Raw genomic sequence first — 8,206 nt, 5'->3', positions numbered from 1 at the left:
TGTTGTACTAACACTGTGTAAACAGAACAAGAGATCCAGGAAGCCTGCTAGACATCCAACCCAGCCTAATTACTGATTCCCCAGTGTTATACCCTGTCTCTGAAAACAAGCTTGTCAGCTCCCGAGAAACAAAGCACAAGGTTCACTACTGACATCCACATATGTGTATGTATATGTATAGATTCTCTTACAAATAGGCACTTGATTATCCACACACATTCACACACCAACATACATACAGGAAATACAGAGTGAGAAGAGGAAAGTGGTATCAAGCCTCTTTGGCTGAGCATCACCTAGACTCATCTGAAGTATGTGTATTTGAAACAAATAACCAGTGTCCAGGAGTAGCTTCGGTTACAGGATAAGTCACAGGGAGGGGTGCAATTGCAGGGTCAGGTCATGCCTTGCTTTGCTGATAGTGTCAATAAAAGGTAAAAGTTTAAATACACTTTTGCCTTGATGTTCTTAGGTTAGAACTTAGCATGCATTTTTGTTTTTCTATTTCTAACCATGAGCTCCATGTGCATTGCTTCTCTTCCCCCGAAGAATAATAGTCCCAGGAGGAGTCACATTTCTATAACTTCTAGATGCATTATTTCCTTCCCACTGCATTACAAGTAATCTAATGAGAAGTAACATTACTGATTATCCCTTCCCTAACTTAATCTTAGAGAAGTCACTTTGTCTGGAATTGCAAATTTCTAAATTGGATTCTACTGTAGATTTATGTCTGCATATGTGTTAGTGCACAAGCACACATTCACAATGCTATTTGATCTATAATACAGATTGTTGTGGTACAAAATGTGACTTTTGGTTAAAGTGGGTCAAATTACTAATATTTTTACGTTTATGAATTTTCCTAGTAAAAATATGCTGAACACCTTACTCCACTATTCTCAGGCCTTTAAACCTGCATTTAAACATGCCACCTGTTATCCTGAGTATTTATGTTGTGGTCAGATTACACAGGAAATTATCAGTTATAAGACCATGTGTACCAATAGCTTTTCTAAATTAATTCTCATTCATATATTATCTTTATGTCTCTCTATCATTCTCTGTCATATATGTAGGCATTTTCTCTCTCCTTTCTATGTCTGTCTATCAAATTATGCTTTCGCTTCTTAAGAAACCTGAGTGTAGTGGAATTTCATTTTTATTTTATTTTATTTTATTTTCTGTTTATTCAAGTATCCGAACACACTCTTTCCACTTCCTCCCCTCCTCCCAATACCCTCCTGCTCCCTCCACTCTCTCTCCTCCTTCCTCACCATTCCCAAGAGCAGTCAGGATTTCCTGTCCTGTGGGAAATCCAAGTTCCTCCCCCCTCCCTTCAGGTCCAGGAAGGTGAGCATCCAAACAGGCCAGGATTCCAAAAAGCCAGTCCATGCAGACGAAACAAGACCCAGTGCCATTGTCAAGGGCTTCTCAGTCTTCATTTTGATCTCGGGGGCTCAGTCAGCCCCCATGTCAGCCACATTCAGAGAATCCTGTTTGTTCAAATGCTCGTTCAGTCCCAGTCCAGCTGGCCTTGGTGAGCTCTCATTTGATCAGTCCTCTTGTATCAGTGGGTGAACGCACCCTTCGTGGTCCTGACTTCCAGCGCTCCAATGTGGGTTTCCATCTCTATCTCCATCCATCGTTGGAAGAAGGCCCCGTCTGATTTTGCTTTCCTTGCTCACGATCTCCCTCCCTCTGCTTCTCATTTGGACCTAGGGTGTTAAGTCCAGTGTTCCAATATGTGTCTCTGTCTCTATCTCCATCCATCGCTATATGAAGGTTCTGTGGTGACATGCAAAATACCATCAGTGTGGTTATGGGCCAAGGCCAGTTCAGGCACCCTCTCCTCTGCTGCACAGAGTACAATCTTGGGACCTCTCCTTGGGCCTGGGAACCCCTCCAGAATCAAGTCTCTTGCAAACCCTAAAATGGTTCCCTTAGTTGAGATATAAAGTTCCCTGCTTCCAGAAACATCCTTCCTCTATTCCCCCAAGCCATCCCCAATCCTCCCCCTCTCCCCTCTCCCTAACCATCTTCCCCTACTTCCACCCCAACCTCCCATGCACCCGAGTTTGCCTGGCAATCTTGCCTAGTTCTAATATCCAGGAGGATAACTATATGATTTTCTTCAGGTTCACCTTATTTAGCTTCTCTAGGATCACAAATTATAGACTCAAAGACCTTTAATTATAGCTAGAATCCACTTATGAGTGAGTACATACCATATTCCTCTTTTTGGGTCTGGGTTACCTCACTCAGTAAAGCGTTTTCTCTGTCCATCTATTTGCATGCAAAATTCAAGATGTCATTGTTTTTTACCGCTGAGTAGAACTCTAATGTGTTTATGTTCCATACCTTTTTTAACCATTCTTCTATTGAGGGGCACCTAGGTTGTTTCCATGTTCTGGCTATTACAAATAGTGCTGCTATGAACATAGTAGAACAAATGCTTTTGTAGTATGTTAGGGCATCTCTTGGGTATATTCCCAAGAGTGGAATTGCTGGGTCCTGAGGGAGGTTGACTCCCAGTTTCCTGAGAAACCGCCACACTGATTTCCACAGTGGCTGCACAAGTTTGCATTCCCACCAACAATGGATGAGTGTTCCCTTCACCCCACATCCTCTCCAGCATAGGCTATTGTTGGTGTTTTTGAGTTTAGCTATTCTGACAGGTGTAAGATGGTATCTCAAAGAGGTTTTGATTTGCATTTCCCTGATCGCTAAGGAGGTTGAGCATGACCTTAAGTGTCTTCTGGCCATTCGAAGTTCATCTGTTGTGAATTCTCTGTTCAGTTCAGTACCCCATTTTTTAATTGGGGTAATTAGAGTTTTAGTGTCTAGTTTCTTGAGTTCTTTGTATATTTTGGAGATCAGACCTTTGTCTGATGAGGGGTTGGTGAAGATCTTCTCCCAGTCAGAAGGCAGCCTTTTTGTCTTACTGACAGTGTCCTTTGCTTTACAGAAGCTTCTCAGTTTCAGTAGATCCCATTTTTTCATTGTTTCTCTTATTGTCTGTGCTACTGGGGTCCTACTTAGGAAGAGGCCTCCTGTGCCTATATCTTGTAGAATACTTCCCACTTTCTCTTCTATCAGGTTCAAAGTGGATGGATTAATGTTGATGTCTTTAATCCATTTGGACTTGATTTTTGTGCATGGTGATAGGTATGGATCTACTTTCATTCTTTTACAGGTTGACATCCAGTTATGCCAGCACCATTTGTTAAAGATGCTTTCCTTCTTCCATTGTATACCTTTAGCTCCCTTGTCAAATATTAGGTGTTCATAGGTTTGTGGGTTAATATCCAGGTCTTCTATTCAATTCCATAGGTCGACTTCTCTGTTTTTATGCTAATACCAAGCTGTTTTCAATACTGTAGCTCTGTAATAGAGTTTGAAGTCAGGGATGGTAATGCCTCCAGAAATTCCTTTATTGTATAAGATTGATTTGGCTATCCTGGGTTTTTTGTTTTGCCATATAAACTTGATTATTATTCTCTCAAGGTCTGTGAAGAAGTTTGATGGGATTTGATGGGGATTGCATTGAATCTATAGATTGCTTTTGGTAGAATTGCCATTTTTACTATGTTGATTCTCCCAATCCAAGAGCAGGGGAGGTCTTTCCATTTTCTGGTATCCTCCTCAATTTCTTTCTTCAAAGACATAAAGTTCTTGTCAAATATGTCTTTCACTTCCTTGGTCAGAGTAACCCCAAGATATTTTATGCTATTTGTGACTACGTGAAAGGTGATGTTTCTCTGATTTCCCTCTCTGCTTCTTTATCCTTTGTGTATAGGAGGGCAACTAATTTTTTGGTGTTGATCTTCTATCCTGCCACATTACTAAAGGTGTTTATTAGCTGTAGGAGTTCTTTGGTAGAGTTTTTAGGGTCGCTTATGTACACTATCATATTATCAGCAAATAAGGAAATTTAACTTCATCCTTTCCAATTCAAATCCCCTTGATCTCCTTATGTTGTCTTATTGCTATTGCTAGAACTTCTTCAAGCAGTATATTGAAGAGGTATGGAGAGAGTGGACTGCCTTGTCGTGTTCCTGATTTTAGTGGAAAGGCTTTGAGTTTCTCTCCATTCAATTTGATGTTAGCTGATGGCTTGCTGTATATTGCTTTTATTATATTTATGTATGATCCTAGTATCCCCAGTCTCTCCAACACCTTTATTATAAATGGGTGTTGAATCTTGTCAAATGCTTTTTCAGCATCCAAAGAAATGATCATATGGTTTTTTTCTTTCAGTTTATTTTTATGATGGATTACATTGATAGATTTGTGTATGTTGAACCAGCCCTTCAACTCTGGGATGAAGCCTACTTGATCATAACGGATAATTTTTTGGATGTGTTCTTGGATTCGGTTTGCCAGTATTTTATTGAGAATTTTCATGTCAATATTCATGAGTGAGATTGGCCTGTAATTCTCTTTCTTGGTTGTGTCTTTATGTGGTTTTGGTATCAGGGTAACTGTAGCTTCATAAAAGGAGTTTGGCAATGACTCTTCTGTTTCTATATTGTGGAATACGTTAAGGAGTATAGGTATTAGCTCTTCCTGGAAGTTCTGGTAGAATTCTGGCTTGCAACCAACCATCTGACCCTGGGCTTTTTTGGTAGGGAGATTTTTCATAACAGCTTCAAATTCTTCACGACTGACAGGTCTATTTAGATTGTTCACCTGTTCTTGGTTCAACTTTGGTATATGGTACTTATCTAAAAAGATGTCCATTTCTTTTACATTTTCCAACTTTGTGGCATATAAACTTTCGTAGTAAGATCTGATGATTCTCTGAATTTCCTCTGTGTCTGTGGTTATGTCCCCCTTTTCATTTCTGATCTTATTAGTTTGCATGTTCTCTCTCTGCCATTTGATTAGTTTGTATAGGGGTTAGTCGATCTTGTTGATTTTCTCCAAGAACCAGCTTTTTGATTCATTGATTCTTTGGATTGTTTTCTGTGTTTCTATTTTGTTGATTTCAGCCCTCAGTTTTATTATTTCCAGTCTTCTACTCCTCCTGGATGAATCAACTGCATTTTTTCTAGAGCTTTCAAGTGTGCTGTTAAGTCTCTAATGTGTGCTTTCTCCGTTCTCTTTAATTGGGCACTTAGTGCTATGAACTTTCCTCTTAGCACTGCTTTCATAGTGTCCCATAGGTTTGAGTATGTTGTGTCTTTATTTTCATTAAATTCGAGGAAGACTTTAATTTCTTTCTTTATTTCTTCCTTGTCCCAGGGGTGATTTAATAGTTGGCAGTTCAACTTCCATGAGTTTGATGGCTTCCTGGGGGTAGCATTGTTGTTGAATATTAACTTTAATCCATGTTGATCTGACAAGACGTAGGTGGTTACTAATATTTTTTTTTGTATCTGTGGAAGTTTGCTTTGTTACCAAGTATGTGGTCAATTTTTGAGAAGATTCCATGGGCTGCAGAGAAAAAGGTATATTCTTTCCTATTTGGGTGGAATGTTCTGTAGATATCTGTTAAGTCCATTTGATTCAATACCTTCAATAATTCTCTTATTTCTCTGTTGGGTTTCTGTCTGATTGATCTGTCCATTGGTGAGAGAGGTGTGTTGAAGTCTCCTACTATTAGTGTGTGTGGTTTCATGACTACCTTGAGTTCTAGAAGTGTTTCTTTTACATAAGTGGGTGCCTTTATATTAGTGGCAGAGATATTCAGAATTGAGACTTCGTCCTGATGAATTGTTCCTGTTATGAGTATGAAATGTCCATCTCTATCTCTTCTGATAGATTTCAGTTTGAAGTCAACTTTGTTAGATATTAGAATGGCCACACCTGCTTGTTTCTTAGGTCCGTTTGCTTGGAAAACCTTTTCCCTGCCCTTTACTCTGAGTAGATGTCTGTCTTTGTGGTTGAGGTGTGTTTCTTGTAAACAGCCGAATGTTGGATCCTGTTTTCGTATCCAATCTCTAAGTCTGTGCCTTTTATAGGTGAATTGAGTCCATTAATATTAAGTGATATTAATGACCAGTGGTTATTGACTCCGGTCATTTTTTTGGGTAGTAGAGTGTATGTGTTTTCCTTCTTTGAGTTGTGCTTGTGAAGGATCGCTAGATGTCTGAGTTACTGTAGGCAGTGTTGGGAATGTTGGATTACTTGGGTTGTGATTTGCCTTCTAATACTTTCTGTAAGGCTGGATTTGTAGCTACATATTGCTTAAATTTGTTTTTATCCTGGAATATTTTGTTTTCTCCATTGATAGTGAACGATAGCTTGGCTGGGTATAGTAGTCAGGGCTTGGATCCATGGTCTCTTAGTACCTCTATCCAGGACCTTCTGGCTTTTATGGTTTCCATAGAGAAGTCTGGTGTAAGTCTGATAGGTTTACCTTTATAAGTTACTTGATGATTATCGTTTGCAGCTCTTAATATTCTTTCTTTAATCTGAATGCTTTGTGTTTTGATTATTATTTGGCAAGGTGATTTTTTTTTGATCCAGTCTATTCGGTGTTCTGTATGCTTCTTGAACCTTCATAGGGATATCGTTCTTTAGGTTGGGGAAGTTTTCTTCTATAATTTTGTTGAATATATTTTCTGGACCCTTGATCTGCAAATCTTCTCCTTCTTCTACCCCTCTTATTCTTAGATTAGGTTTTTTTTTTTATTGTGTCCGTGAATTCCTGAATGTTTTGTGATGAGAATTTGTTGGATTTGCTGTTTTATTTGGTCCCAGAACAAGAGAGAATTGTAAAAAGGAAGAGACAGCTCTCAGTATCAGTCTCATTCTGAGGTTTTCTGGAGGCAGGTTCACCATTTTTGGACTGAAGTCAAGGTAAGAGTCAGTGGCTGGCTGCTTTGCTTTTCTTGTCTTCAGGTTGAATTACAATATCTGTCTCTGAGTTTTTATTGAATGTGTGTCACTCGAGCATTTAAAGAGATAATTTTCTTTACATTGCTTTTATTATTTCTTTTGAAGTTAACTGGGCATACACTTCTGGAGTATAAATCATTTATTTTGGTATTCTTTAGGAATTTTAAATGCATTATAAAGTGCTCTGTTGCTTTTGGGGAATTAGATTATGTACTGTTTCTATACCCTTCATTTGAATTATGGTATTACCCTTGATATCCTAAAATATCTTTTCTCGCCCTTTTGTAACAAAAATTTACCGTAAAATTCTTCATTTACTGAAGATCTGAGACTCTTCAGCTCATAAAATATTTCCTTTAATTGAAGAGAATCCTACTGAATACTTTGTGGGTCTCAACTATTTTTCCTCATGGCTTTCACACTGTTTACAATTTTAATGTTTTATATCACATGTGTATTTATGTATTTATACACATCAAATCATAAATTTCATCATACATATTATGTGTCTCTGGTTTACTTACACATTTTCATATAACACTATATTCCTAATTCTTATAAATTCTTTGATTTATTTTTATTGAACTAGATAAACAGTTCAGTAGGTGAAAGCACTTACGTCACAAGAATGAAGATCTGAGTTCAGTTTCCCAACTTCCATATGAAGACTTGCCATGTTTGTACCTTGATTTAGCCACTCCTTATGTCTGAATCCAAACTTCCATGCACTGACAAAGACACACACCTCAGCTACTTCAGCCTACAGGTTCCTTGAGCCACCTTACAACCTCAGTGTTCAACTATACCCTGCAGACCTTAACAGAGTAATTCAGCCTGATAATCCTTTCCATACACCCACTACAGCCTTAGATATTCTCTTTGCCACCAAATTTGAACCAGGACACATTTCTTTCATATCAGACAATCTCCTTGTATCAACCACCTGCATTCATTCCATTTAAGCCATATCCAATTTTTTGACTCAACCTACCCCACAATTTCTGTATTCAATCCCAATCTTCTCTGTCGATTTCAGACAGAACTAAAGAAGTCAACATGCACAGATTATTGTTGCAAAAATGGAAACGATATGAAAGATAAAGGCAGTGTATCCCGTACAAAAGTCACCAGTCCTGTAGAACTTTATCCTATGAGAATTACCTAAGATGAACCCCAGGACAAAGAATTTAAAAGAAATCTCATTTCATTTTAAAAAATCAAGGATGGAATGAGTAGATGATTCAGTGGTTAAGAGCACTGAATACTTGGTTGTCTAGAGGTCCTGTGTTCAATTCTCAGTGCCTACATCATAGTTTATAAGCATTTATAATGGAATCTGATGCCCTCTTCTGGTAGTAAG

The sequence above is a fragment of the Myodes glareolus genome, chromosome 7 (assembly GCF_982192425.1).
Source record: "Myodes glareolus chromosome 7, mMyoGla1.1, whole genome shotgun sequence".
Lineage (NCBI taxonomy): Eukaryota > Metazoa > Chordata > Mammalia > Rodentia > Cricetidae > Myodes > Myodes glareolus.
This window is presented reverse-complemented; position numbering follows the sequence as displayed.